A 15,089-nucleotide genomic window follows, 5' to 3' on the forward strand; every position below is an offset into this window, starting at 1 on the left:
CATTCAGGTACAGAGGTGAGGTCTGGAAGGTCAGGTTCCTTGACACAACAGGCTGGCGCTATGGCTGACTGCAAACAATGGCTATGACAAAAAACACTCCATGCAGTAAGCTTTGGCAACGTCCAGTCAATATCAGGGTTGTGGATTTTTAGCCAGGATAATCCAAGTAGCAAGGGTGACTGAGGGCAATCAAAAACATATAGGTGAATGACCTCACGGTGGTTGCCTGAAAGCTGGAGAGAGACTGGCATTGTCTGCTGTTCTACTCGCGACAGTAACTGACCATTAAGGGCTATGGTCTTGAAAGGCGTAGCCAATGGGTGAGTCTCTATTCCCATTTGCTTGACTAGGCTGCGATCGATGAAATTCTAATCAGCCCCGCAGTCGATTAGCGCAGACAGCGCCCTGGACTGGTCATTGTGGAACAGCGTAGCAGCGAGTTGGAGTCGGCGTGAGGAGGGGCTATGCGTTTGGCTCACCAATACCTCCCCTCTTATTGGTGAGCCTGCCCTTTTGCTGGCCTGACGGGACATGCATGCATAAAGTGACCGCCTTGCCTACAGTACAGGCATGGACAATTACTGCATCTCCTCGACTTCTCCTCAAATGAAAGCTTGGCGCTTCCTAATTGCATGGGTTCTGTAGCGTCAGAGGCGGGCAAGACTTGAGTCGGGAGCTGAATTGGCTGACTGGGTTGCGCGCGGAGGAGAGTTTGGCCTAGTCGGCGGGGCTGATCGTCGCTGTCTCTGACGCTCTCCAAAACGCCAATCAATCTTTATGGCTAAGTCGACAAGTTGGTCGAGATTTGATGGTTCGTCTTGGGAGGCCAACTCGTCTTTTAGGGACTCATTGAGAGCGCGGAGGAATACTTCTTGAAGCGCTCTCATTGTTGAACCCACTCTCGGTGGCAAGGGTTCGGAATTCAACTGAGGATTCCGCCACGCTACGGGGGCCTTGACAGAGCGACAGTCTTTTGGCTGCCTCGTACTGGGTGATCGAATATTTTGTGCATTTCCTCTATGAAGTTGGAATAATTTGAACACACTGCTGATTGACGCTCCCACTCAGCTAGCGCGGCTCCCCGAAGACAGCCGACCAGGTAAGCTATTTTAGCTCTGCCTGAACTATAAGTGTGTGCTTGCTGCTCGAAAACCAGCGAACATTGCACCAGAAAAGCCCGCAAGACCGCAGGTCTCTGTTGTAGGGAATGGGAGGAGGCACGAAGGGCTCTCTAATGACTCTAATGAGGGTGAGGCGAAAGCAGGTGCGTGCATGAATGAGGAGGTGTTCTGTCTGGCTACTTGCGGTGCTGCTAGCTGGCTCTGAATGGAGGCGAGTGATTCATAGAACTCTTTTACTTTGCCAAGGGGGAGGTGAAGGGCTTGGTCGTGCTGTTCCAATAGAACTCCTTGTGCGTTCTGAGCGTGGCGAACAGGGTCCGTATCTGCGGGGTCCATTTTTGGCCAGATCAAAACTGTTAGGGTTCGAAGGCGTGGGATGAGAACCAGAGTGCAGACTTGGGAGGCAAACGGAGTCACTTGCGAGTCTTTTAATGAGTGGAGTGATGTGAGCGGGAGAACCAAGAGGGGGTCGAGTCTGGGTAGGGAGCAGGCGATCCCCAGGCGAGTTAGCTTCGGCAGGCTGCAAAGGTACAGCTTTGGCAGGTGCAGAAAATCTAGGCAAAGAGTGTATTAATAAAGGCAGGCAATAAGCTGGATGCAACTGACTGTGTGACAGTTAGAGTTGATCTGGCGCTGAAGTGAAGTCCAGTACTGCCTTTTGTAGGCTGCTGATTGTAATTACGTGCACCTGGCTCCTGCTCCAGCTGTGTTTCCTCCACCTCGCCCAGCAGTGTGATTCTCTCACGCAAACATACACACAAACAGGGAACAAATGGGCAGGGTTCATGGGGAGGAAGCCCTGACATTATTCACAAAAAATTGGGCAATACTGGCCCTGGCTAAGAGTCTTCTCTGGCTAACAAGTTTGGAATAAAAACACGAAGTAGAAACCCTGCCTGCTCAATCATCACAAGGAGAGCCACAGTCGCCAATGCACTTTTCAGCCACACAAACACAAGGAACACACTCACGCAGGATCTCCTGTTAACTACTTACTTTTTTTTTTTTTTACATGACAATTCAAAAGAATAAAACCGTTTGTGCGTCATGATTTAATACTTCATGTGCTGTTCCTTCTGGTCTGTCCACCATAGACACCGCGAGGCAGTATACTACAGTCATGCAGACACAAACTTAGAACAATAGTTTCACAACTACTGCGACTCAGTAAGCAGCTGTAATATTAGCCGTGAATAGCTGTGACTGTGAGTATTGTTATTTGTCGGTCTCGAATGTGCTGCTACGCTGTTTGTGTTCAAAATATCCGTTGGCTAAAGGGTTACCTACCACCCAGTGTTCAGACTGAGACACCACAGCTTGTGTTGAACTCTGGATTAATGTGATACTGTACTGTCTGTACTCCTAAACATACTACAAGCACTGCTGTAATAATTTGTAATTTAATTTGTGGCACTTGCCTTGAAAAGAGCTTGTACAACCATATATTCTGAATTAGACATTCTATGGTCACTAGATATTTTTCTTTCATTTTATTATAGTTTGTTTGCTTGTTTGTTTTAAATGTTATACTCTGGACACAGAGTTGAAAATACAAATGACCCTACAAATTTCATAAATAAATGTGATGAAACACACAACACATATGTGCGTACGAGATTGTCATGTACCGTCAGCAGGTCTTTATAACTGTACAGTATGTAGAGTTGCCACCTGTCCCGCTTTTCACAGAATTGACACAATTTGGCCCGTTTTTTAGGAAGAATGCCAAAAGCTGATTTGATTTCCTAAATTCTGTAGTTTGAAAATGTCCCCTGTGCTACTGAAACGCTTTGTTACCGAGCGTGCCGCCGGGGCGGCACATTTCCATAGGTGCACTTCGGATTACCTCTGGCACCATTTGTGCTATCTGAACAATTTAAATAAAAATTCCAATGGTGTCTGAAAGCTAAGCCCTTGTGCCTTACAGAAAAAGTATTATCATAAAACACATTCTGTAGTTGCTGATCAATTGTTTTGCACAACTGCTGATATTTTTGCCCATTCATCTTTAGCGATGAGCTCTTCTTCTCATCACCATGATCTTTAGTTCCCTTCACAGATTTTCAACTGAATTCAAGTCTGGACTGTTTGGGCCACTGTAAAACATTAATATTTTCGTCCGCAAACCATTTCTTAACCACTTTTGGTGTGTGTTTTGGGATTTTGTCATGCTAAAATGTCCACATAGTCAAAATTTGCCGGGGGTATGAATAATTTCAGGCTTGACTGTTAAGTGCCCGAGCTTGGTCAGGTGTCCCTTTTATTCACAAATCCAAGGTGGCAACCCTAACTATATGATACCTCCCCACCACTAGGAGGCAGTAACGCGTTTAAGCTTCCGGTCAACCTGAAGGAAGAAAAAGAAGAAGTGAAGTGCCAACAGTCATCGGGGGCAAACTTTTGATTTGTAGTCCTCTTCGACAACTATTGCTTCGAAAACAAAAAACAATTTCTCAAAGACAGAGAAGGGCTGCCTATAGGTGAGTGCTTAAAGCCACGTTATTGAAATGTTTAGTCCTGAAATGTTTGTTCATTTAATTGATCATCCGTTTGTAAGATACCCGCTATCTTAGCTTGCGGTTAAGTTTCAATCAATCATGGTGTTTTCTTTAATTTTTTATTTATTTTTTAAATTAAGAAGTGCTTCTGACACACAAACGTTAAGGTTAAAGGGGGGAGGGGGTTAGGGAGTTAGTTAGCTTTTTATTTCTTGCTTGCTCCAATTTTTTTTTATGTATGTAATGATTATGGCTTGTACATCAGCTGTTTAACTCTTTGACTGCCAGACGTTTTCAGTGAGGGATGCTGTGGGTGCCAGCCGATTTAAGCATTTTGACTGATCTTTCAAGGTCCACAAAAAAGTTTGTTTCTACCTTATTCCGTTTTTCAGTAATCAACAATAGAAAATGGTTACTTTCACCCAAATGCTCTGTTAAGAAACAAAATACGGAGAAATCAAGCTTTTTGTGAAACGATATTATTTCATGCACTCTAGTGAATTTGACACCTTTTTTTTCCATGAATGATGCCACAAACACCTAAACAGTGCTTTACTTCTGTAAAACACTACCACCAACAATGAAAAAGTGGTTTTTGATAGCAAATTATGTTTATTTACATTCAACAGTGTAACAATTTGACAAAACAATTTGGCAAACTATTTACAAAAGTGTGCAACCGTGGTACTCTTTACAATTGTGTGGATGTTTCAAATCCAGTTTTTCTTTTTGTAACACTCCCCTGCGTGCAAGGGGACGCAGCAGGATTTGCACAACAGATTAGTTTCACTGCGATTACCTCTTCGCGTGCAGACGCTACACTTTCTTGCCGGCCTTTTTTTCCGGGGAATAGCAAGTATATACTGCAGTGTGTGTTTGGCCAAGTTGCCATCAAGTCTACTCTCAGGATCGTGATACGGTGATGTTACGGTGGTGTTACGTCTGGCTTCCTCATGTCCTTCAGTTCCTATACCGGGTGGTAAGAGATGTTCTGATCCATCTTATCCACTCCATTCGTGGTGGCATCGTAGTCCAGAACCAGTGTCTTCTCCGTGATCAGACTGTACCCACTCCTCCGATGAATATGCATTGGACTCGGGGTACTCTTCATCGTCCGATTGAACGTCCGCCTGTGCAGAAGTGCTCGGTTGTGCTCCGCGTTTTCCAGCGTTAGCATCGCTAGCCGGTGAGGCTTTATGACCTGATCATAGCCGCCGCGTCAACACTTCTAACTTCGGCGTCAACCTCGGAGTCACCATCATCTTCATCGTCGTCATCAATGTGCTCTTTAGCATTGGTCGATGCTTTTCGTCTTTGAAAAAAATGCTCAAGCGTGAGCTGCTTGCAACCAGTCGCCATTTTTGCTTTCTAAGCCATTCAAGGCTTTCCTCCACCCGTTTCCCAAAAAAAAACATAGTGAACGTCTTTTAACGTCTTTGGCAGTCCTCCGTAGGATTTTACTAAACGTTATTTAACGTTTTTTGCAGTCAAAGAGTTAAGATGCTACTATTTATTTTAATTTTTTTAGAATATATTAAATAATATTGTACATTATGAATTGATTTACTATCTTCTCTGATTTCAAACCATTCCCCTTTATCCAAATTGGTGATTAGTTAATGCACATATAAATCTCAGCCTTTCTCAATATTAATGTATACAAAGCTATTATTTATAATTTCTATCTTAGGTCATCCACAACACACTGATGTGCAGCAGGAGGACAAAGTACACAAGTTATTAGCTAAACGGCTTATACAGCATGCTGAACAGTATATCAAACGTGACTATGATGTTGCAAGTATGATTTCTATTTTGTCTTCCAGCAGGTAATCAATGGCGCACACACATCAGCATGTTACGTATCACAAGAAGTGTAGTGTAGTGTTTGACTGCTTTGCAAGTTAGATATGTAATTTATGCAATTTATTTATCTCACAGGATGAGATAGACGCAGTCTCATCCATACTACTGTACAGGGTAACAATTGGATTAAATGATCACAATGGTGAGAGTGTTTAAGAAAAAGAAGGGGGGAAAAGGTGATTTAATTGCCTTTTCTACTTCACACTGGCCGCAGCCAGTACCCCACAAGGTAATATTTGTGCAGCAGTGATCGCAAGAGTGATTCAGAAGTGTGTAATTTTTCATCAACAAATATTTGCACTCCAGTGCAAAGAATATTTTCTTACAATGTATCTCGGAGATCTAAAACCAAAAGCTGTGATATAAATAATGGCAGTATTTTTGCAGATGTCAGCGGTCGGCTTTCAAAAATAGCCGTGTCTATTATTTAAAAAAAAAAAAAAAAGGAAAAAAAGGATCAAACAGTAAATAGAGATAACAAAGTTGAGATTAGATCTGATGGCATGGCAAAGATGTAATTTAGATGTTTAACTTTTTTTTATTATTATTATTTTTAAATACCCAATAGTGAGCCCAGTGTGATCTCAAGGAGTGGGACGCCTAAAAGTAGGTTTGTATTTGCTGTAACGATGATCTGATGATGTAATTAAAATGTGCAATTTACTTTGTTTTATGAACAATGAATGTATATATGTTTAGTATTTATTTATTTTTTAAGTTAAAAATTTGGTATAAAAGTAAACACCTAGCAATATATATATATATATATAAATATAAATAGACGTCTATTAGCGGTTATTTAAATGTCTAAGATTAGACAAGGCGTATACAATTGATATAAAGATAAATGTTGAGAAAATGTCTAACTTAATACGTCTATAAATATACGTCTATTAGCGGTTATTTAAATGTCTAGAAATAGACGAGGGCTCTGGACGTAGACGTCTGTTAGACGTCTAAAAAACTTTTTTATCTTTTTTTCATTTTTAGACCATTTGTAGACTGTTTTAAGCCTAGACGTCTAAGCACCATTTAGACATCTATAAGACATCTTTTAGACCGAAAAATGCTCAGTGGATATGCTTCAAACTAGAGTAGAACAACTGAGTGTGCACCCTCGGTCGTGCTACTGCAACTGTTAGGGAAGTGGGAATGGTGGTGAGATGTCCTGTTTGTAGACTAAATGGAATGGATATGAAGGAATGTGTGTGGAAATGTACCCTCTGTGTTGCCCAGCTTTACATGCCCACAGTTGACAAATATTAACGACATCCCCTGATCAAACCACAAGAGAGAAAGGAAAAACTTAAAGAAGATGCATCTTGGTATTTCAAGCCCTTCCGTAGTTAACTATAGGCATATAATGATTAAATATTACCTTTGACATCATGGTGATGTAATTTTTGGATAAAATATTAGGTATAACTTTCTCATTTAAGTGATCAGCCCTGAATCCCGACTGAAAAGGTTCATATTGATTGTTAGTGGCCATGTAATCGTTCAGCTGTTGCGTGACAACTTTTTCAAGTATTTTTGCAATAAACGGTAGATTTGATACCGGCCTATTTTTACAGAGACTTTCTGCGTTGAGTTTAGGTCGCTTAAGTAGAGGTTGAATAACAGCAGTTTTAAAAGCTACTGGAACAGTGCCAGTAGAGTCATAAATTTGTAATATTTAAAACGGAAGGTCCTAAAATAGTAAACAATTCTTTAACCAGTTTGCCCAGGAGCGGGTCAAGCAAAAAAGTTGTTTGTTTCGCCGCACTAATCATTGGTGTATGGTTTTCAAGCGATATTTTATTGAAATGAGAAAGTCGTCAGACAATTATTAACCTAACTGTCACTATTAACATCAGAAATTGTACGATTTAACTGAGATTTAGGCACAGAGCCCATAATCTCATCTCTAATAAACTGGATCTTTTGTGTAAAAAATGGCATAAAATCATGAGCTGAATGCGGGGAGCTCTGTGACGTCGGCTGCTATTGCGTTAACATTGCTACTGTATCAAATAAGTATTTAGGGTTATTTTTATTAAGACCAATAATTCTGGAGAGATAATTAGTTTTTGCTAAAAGGAGAGCTTCTTTATATTTATGCAAGCTATCTTGACGACACCTCAAGTTTGCACGCCATTTGTAAGGAACCAGAGAGAATTACTCGATGCCGACTCATCTTTCTGGAGAGATAAAAAATCCTAGCTATATTCTTCTTTGTAATCTCTAATTGCCTCATCCTCGTGTCATTGGAGCCGTCATGTATGACTACAGTATGTCAGATTGGCTAGTGTTGTGTGCATCTCCCTGGTGTTCTCTAGACTTGGTGCGTGCCAGATCATTCAGGTTAGCTTGGTTAGCTAATGTCGGGTGCACTGGCCCCAGGAATACACATTACTGTGGCTGGATTCTTAAGCTTAATGTTATGAGTGATGGAGTCATCTATAACTAAAATGCGGGAGCTAGAGAGGGAGATTGCCTAATATTGAGTGGAAGGTTGTTCCAAAGGGAGGGACTGGCAACTGCAAATGCTCGATCCCCTCTAAGCCTCTGCTTTGTCCTCTGTACCTGCAATTTTGTCCGGTCTGCTGACCTGATGCACCGGGCAGGTGCGTAGGGGTGCAAGAGCTCAGCTGGACTAGTAGGTCTGCTACAACCCAAGCAAACTGTTGTGTCCACCACATCTATAGTTACCAAATGAGTCTGTTCTCGTTGATGGACACGTCCCCCTAGCAGGGACAGCCTCTCTGTGAGAAGGATGCAGTTGGTGCATGAAGCCGTACTTACATTGCATGAAGCCATAGTCATGTATACTGTAGTAGTCAGAGAATCTGAGAGTGAAGGCGGTTCACAAGTCAGGCAGCTAAAGTACAGTGGTACAGCCACAGACAGCAAAAATTGACGAGTCTCTATTTATGAAGGTTAAAAAAATAGGCTCGAAAGTAAAAAAGTGAAAACGTGGAAAGTGGGTAGGGGGAAATTTAGAAAAAAGGAGTTTGTCTCTTGAACAAGCACCGCATAGTGTAGCATAGCAAACCGGAAGCAGAAATTGCGTCGTGTGCGGTGTACAGGCTGAACCGGTTGCCGGTCAGATTTCCTGACTGAGGTTATATCCATTAACTTTTTTTTGCCAAGCTTTAAATTATGCGGCTATCAAATCTTGGTGGCTGGGGTCGCTATTTGTTAAATAAGGTGTTGATCCCCTTACATATGAAGGCTTGTTTACAGTGTTTAGCCAGGATTTCTACTGGAATTTGAACGAAACGTGTCACCCTTGGGGAAAAAAAACACCATTCACAGACATCAGAATGAGCATGTTCACAAAAAAAGTTTGTCAGGCATAAATACACTATGTTCATTTTACGATCACCCAAAATATGAAGAAGTTCATAAACTTTTGTTCATTGAACTTGTTCAGGTACAACAACACTAACTTTGACTGTAAATATTATGTGTACGCAAAACATGCTAAGGTGTGTGTCAGATGGTGAGAAGACGGCAATGATGGTTTAGGATTACTTTGAGGAGAATAAAAAAGAAAGAAAAAAAGAAATCACAGGCCTGGAAGAGCCCACGGAAAGTAATCAAGTAGCAGAATGATGTCAGGCTGATGAAAAGCCGCCTGTCAGACAGTTGGCGACGACGGTTGCTCTTTTGGCAAACGACGTCAGCTGCTGTACACCCCCGCCCAAAGAAATTACATCAAAGCAGATAGTACAAAAGCTGGCACTGATCTTTGTCTTCTTTGATTACAGTAGCTTCATCCTTCGGCTGTCGGGATAAAAGAAAACGGCTGCTCGGTGTTAAGAAAGTGTCCAAGATAATGAGACACAGCATGTAGCAATGGCGGCCACCGGGCCAGCTCAGAGTGTATAGAGATGACGAATTTTCACCAAAACTGTCACCAAATGTTTGAATTCTGACTCTGCATCCATGGAGTCTTCCCAATGCAACACCATGGACCATTAAAATGTTGAACTAAACTGGAATAGGGTTGATCTCAAATGACATCACGTTTTACTAATAGTTATAGTAGAGTTTTGAAAGAGAACGACGTCCCAGGCATGAAATTTCAACATGGTTCAATCAACAAACACACTTTGGAACAACTTAAACGGTGGTTGACATGCGGAGACCTCAAAATGGGCAGAAAGATGAGCAGTTTTTGTAGAAAGTTAAGATTTACTTTTACTATTATTATACTATGATCATTGCTACCAATCCGGTGTGGTCTAGATGACTGCTAATATAATGTTGGTCGGTAATTTTCACGAAAACGAAACACATTAAAGTGACGATTTTCATTTGAAGATTTTATACCTACCTTTGGGCTGTTACTTCTGTCTAGTTACTTTTGTTAAAGTGGCGTGGTGACACAGTGACCGTTCACATCTTACACTGGTCAACTAGCATGTTGTTGTAGGCATATCGTTCTATAGCGCTGATACTTCATATCAGTGGTGCACAGACATTTTGGGGGGCAAGTGCTCCAGGGGAAAAAGGGCACTTTTGCGCATATGAAATACCTTATTGACAATTCCGAGATGACGTCATTAGTCAAGATTGCAGTCAATTAGTTTTTTTGTGGAACAAAATCTATCCGCACATTGGAAAGCATTGGACTTTGGATCGTTGCAATTTGATTTGTGAGGATTATTTTGATTTCAAAATGTGATGAGATGTTGTTTGACTACTAAAACAATCGGTGTGGCTTGTATGATAGTCACAGGCAAAAGCATTCTAATCCACCGTTTGCTTTCACCTTAATAAAGGAAGCATTGGCATTGCGTTGCATTGGGGAAGTGTCAGAAATGTCCGGATGTTTGGAATTGTCAATACAAGCTCAAAAAAACAACAAGATTACACACACAAATAATAATAATAATAATAACAATACTAATAATAATTTCCCACATCTAGTTTTAATAACAGCCCATTAGGGCAACATGACTGCAAGACTTGTAGCATAGAAGTAACTTACAGTTAGGGTTTGTACAAAATAATGGCTAATAATTGTTTCATCATGCCTGCTGATTTAGTACAAACCACTTAAAAAAAATTGAACAGCTTTTAAGATTTTTCAATAAAATTTATTTTAAGGAACAATTCAAATTTAAAATGGGAGCTTTAAAAGGTGCTACTTGTTAACATGACTCTCTCAGGCCTTGACTCTGACTTTCATCTTCATGTGTCTGGTTTCATCCAAGAGAGCAGATGGATGCTTCCATTGGCTGCTTGCTGTATAGCTCCTTTTCTTTTTCCCTTTTCAGCTTCTCCTTTCTAGGCATTATGCTATAATTAGTAAATAAATAGACCAAACAGATCAAGAGCATGAGAATGAATAGGACGGACTGTTGTCATTACCAGAAGGCAAAAGGCTATTTTTCACAGGCAATTAACAATTCCAAACATCCGGACATTTCTGATATTTCCACAATGTAGCTCAATGCAAATGCTTCGACCACCAACGACGTATTGGATTGATTTTGCCTGTGACTACTAGCATAATAAAACCCAGACACAAACGACAGTTCATCACGTTTTGAAGTCAAAATAATCCCCACAAATCAAATTACAATGATCCAAAGTCCAAAGCTTTTCAAAGCATGAACCAGAGAGTTTCCTTTCACCGTCATATAGTTGTACCCTGTGGTGGTCATCGCGTTATCTATTATTGATTAGCGTATAGCGTTAAACTAGCAAATTAGGTGGCCATTTGGCTAATTTATGCTCAGCTGTTTGTGCTACTTCACAACAAAACTAGTGTAGGTAAGGAATAGAGGGAAAACAAACAATACAATTTCACTGGATTTATTTATTTATGGGGGGACCACGAATGTCTTTACCAGATAAAAATGCACGATGCGCCTCTCGCTACAAACGTAACAGACGAATGGACGTTGCAATCAATTCAGTTCTCACCGTTTCCTTGTTGAATGTTGAACAGTGAGAGGCACTTCGTGCATTTGGTCTTCAAATGGACGAAAACTCATGAAATTTACACACAATTCAGGCCTGGCAAAATAATCATCGTTTTAATAGTTTATTGTACGATTATTCAAGAATGACTCATTAACGCCCCCTACAAGATTACAAAGCTGCCCGGGCTGTACGTTTCACTTAGATTTATGAAAAGTTGGAGGCATATGAAACAGTCCAAGACCTAAAAACAGGTCTCTTGGAGCCATATGTTAAACTCAACAGAAAGTCCGTCATTTTAGATTTACTTTCAAATTTTGTCCTATTTTTGGCCTATTATAGAGGTCACATTTTAAAGAACTCCTCCCACAGATTTTCTCAGATTGACTTGAATCTGTGCTTGTTTTACTGGGGCTATGCGCTGTTTGCCAAGAAAGAATATGCTGATTTGGGTGGTCTAAACATGCGTGAACTTATGAAATTCTGAATACACATCATGACTAGCACAAAAAAAAAAATACATATGCAACGGTTATTGTTCCATTTTCATAAGATTCCAATGTGCCAGTACCCCTAAGTGGCCAGGGCTGCGAGGTCCCTACATAGCTGCTCGCAGCTGTTGTTAGGGCCTGAGTGGCAATCACTGATGAAAAGTAAAAGCAAAACATTTTAGTTTGCTGAATTTTGTTGCTGTGGCAATGCGCTGGTCGTCAAGAATTATACTGATTTTATCGGTCTAAACGTGTGGAAACTCATGAAATTTTGAATACACATCAGGCCTGATAAAAAGACAAAATCCATATGTAAAGGTTTATTGTGCCATAAAATAAAAAATTTAGAAAAAAAAATCTAATTCAGTGTGCTAATACCCCAAAGGGCCCTTCATAACTGCTCACAGCTCTAGTTATTTATTATTACTTATTTAAACGAAAAGGATATAACCTGACCCGGCACACGGCTTTCATATTGCAGGAGAATACTTACATACGTGACAGCATCTCCTCCTGTCTCATCTCGTTCATCAGCAGACGGGCGCCGCCAGTCATGGATTGATGGTCCTTCCATGAGTATTGACTCTGAAGAGTTGAGAGAATGACTCGGATTGGTGTATGACTTTATAGATAATTGTTTTGATTAATTGATTTCATCTTGTTTGCTTAGTTCAAGTTGAACAATAAAGTGGCCCTTGCATCCTTCCATTTTTCTACATGAGGCCCTCGGAGAAAAGCTGTGCTGTTTAGAGGCAACAGCAGCTATTATGGATCCATGAACAACAAACAGTTGACCGCAGAGACTCCTAATGCAAACTGTCCGGTCTTGAAAGAGATGGTTCCTATCAAGATGGGGGCATCATCTGCAACCAATAGATGGTCCCCTCTTACGAAATGAGAGCCTGCTCGACAGATGTCTCTTGCCTCACTTACTCTATCGTACTCCCCATTTGCATGCACATCTTAGATGGCACCTCTTGATTTAAGTAGGATCAAGGTCATCCAGCATCTCTTGGGCTAGTGTCAGGGACATGTGGTGAGGGCACATGAAAGCAGCTCAACGGTGCGTTAACACCCGGAATCTCTGTACATGTTTATTTTGGGTGGCTTTTGACAACAGCTTCAACGTGAAATTAAGGGGACCTGCATCCGGAGTTCAGCCCCGAGGTGACATAGAACAGAAGCTCAAAGTGTTCCTGAGAGCGGATGGCCTTTAAGTGCTTGAGCATAAGCAACAGATCAACGTCTTCTTAAAGAACAGTATTTATAAAAAATAAAATAAAAAAAGATCAGGGTTTCCTAAACTGTGGGTCAGGGACCAAAATGCTTTAAGCCATTTTATTCATTGTCAAGCTGGATACTTTTTTTTCTGAACTTTTTCCGATCATACGAATTGGGAGAACTTCGTCATGCAACAAGATAATGTCCTAAAACACACTACCAACACAACAAAGGACTTCATCAGGAGGGAACAGGGGAAGGTCTTAGACTGTCAAAGCCCATTAGCAGACTTTAACCCAATAGAGGATACATTTTACCTCCTGAAGAGAGAAACTCCCAAAAACAAACAAGTACTGAAAGAGGCCGAAGTCGAGGGCCTGGAAAAGCATTTCAAATGAGGAATGCAACAGTCTGGGGAAGTCAATGGGTCGCAGGCTTGATGCAGTTATTGCAGTGTTATGCCACCAAATATAAAATGTTATGTACTTACCAGTAAGTTAATTTAATAATGTCCGTTCCAATACTTGTGCTCACTTGAAAAGCGAGTGGGTTCAAAGAAAACATAATCTGTCCTCAGTTGTTTAACATATGGAGATATAATACCATGAAATAAAAACTGGAATTCTAAATTTTTGTCTGATATTCATCTTTTGATTGGAAATCCAAGTGTCTTTATTATACATATAGAAAAAAAAAACAACAACAAATGAAATGACCTTGCCATTCTAATGCTTTTTAAGGGGACATAATCTACCATTTTGGACTGAATAGTCTTAATTGCACATTCAGTGGTCCAACGTTTTTTAAATGACTGACTTCATATGAACCTTTCAAAGACTAAATTTATCATTTATCATATCTGCTTTCTACTGCATTATATCTTCCGTTATAGACTGAATAATTACTCTATTTACTAAACATTATGAACGATTACTACAATCCCCAACCTTCTTTGTTCCATTCTTGTTTTGTATGGTTTGTGCTCTCAATTGAAAAGAATTTAAAGGAACTCCTCCATGAAACATAAATGCTTTATGGATGGTGATCGTTGCTTTGTTCTCCCATTGAGGACCTCCGCCTGTTTCTGATGATTTGAGCCAGAGCCTGTCCCTTTCAAGAGGCTGATCCCTCCTGATCTCTTTGATGTAACTTGACCTAACAGTTCCAACTCGCCGCACTCGACGGACCATGCTGGACGGGCCCACGATGACAACAGCATGTGCGCATCAATGCTAACAGGCGTGCCGAGACGGATGATGGAGGTGTGCGCGCGGAACCAGCATTGTGGGGGTTGGAGGCTAACATTTGTTAGGGGGCAACAGGTAACGGTCGCATGATCACTGCTGCCAGCCCGGTCTTAAGCAGTAAAACCTGTGGATCTGCGAGGGGCACATGCAACTGATCGGAGATGAAAGAGTCGAGGCTTTGACTTTCACAGGAGGCCTGGCGTTGGGGCGGGGACTTCAGAGGAGGGGAGATGAGATGGGAGAGGGCATGCGGGGGGCACTTCTAAGGGACTGCAATCAGAACAGCTGGGTCATTTTCAAATGACCTAATTCCAGGATTAATCCCTGTCGACTTGTATGGTTACATTTGTGGCCACAACCAAACGACGGGAGGTGGTGACGGTGGGCCAGACTAAAAAGGAAAAAGAGAATTACGGGGAGCCAGAACGGCCAAATGCAAGAAGTTCAAATAAGGTACATGGCCAAGTGTTTTCCCCAGAACTGCAAATTGTATCGACGGAGAGCATTATATTTTTAGCCTGGAACAGGAAAGTTTTCCAAAACTGTTCTCAGAGGGATAGCTCCCCTCATGGCTACAGTTCATCTCCATGTAGACACCCAATATGCTACATTTTTTAAGCCATCACTTCATACTCAATGCCTCTCTACTCTCTCTAGTTGCTGTTTACTTGGTACCTAACATGGTAGACTGAAAGTCCTCACGATCTCAATCAATCAAGCTCTCAACCA

General features: G+C 41.2%; 1 long non-coding RNA gene across 1 annotated transcript in view; it reads right to left on the bottom strand.

Annotated features, from left to right (window-relative positions):
• Positions 1-15,089, bottom strand: part of LOC144044116 (uncharacterized) — a 50,875-nt gene that overhangs the window by 10,916 nt on the left and 24,870 nt on the right. The window contains exon 3 of the long non-coding RNA XR_013291194.1: positions 12,386-12,477. This is a non-coding gene — a long non-coding RNA (uncharacterized LOC144044116). The remainder of the gene's footprint in view (positions 1-12,385; positions 12,478-15,089) is intronic.

This window comes from Vanacampus margaritifer, chromosome 2, assembly GCF_051991255.1.
Source record: "Vanacampus margaritifer isolate UIUO_Vmar chromosome 2, RoL_Vmar_1.0, whole genome shotgun sequence".
In the NCBI taxonomy this organism is placed as follows: domain Eukaryota; kingdom Metazoa; phylum Chordata; class Actinopteri; order Syngnathiformes; family Syngnathidae; genus Vanacampus; species Vanacampus margaritifer.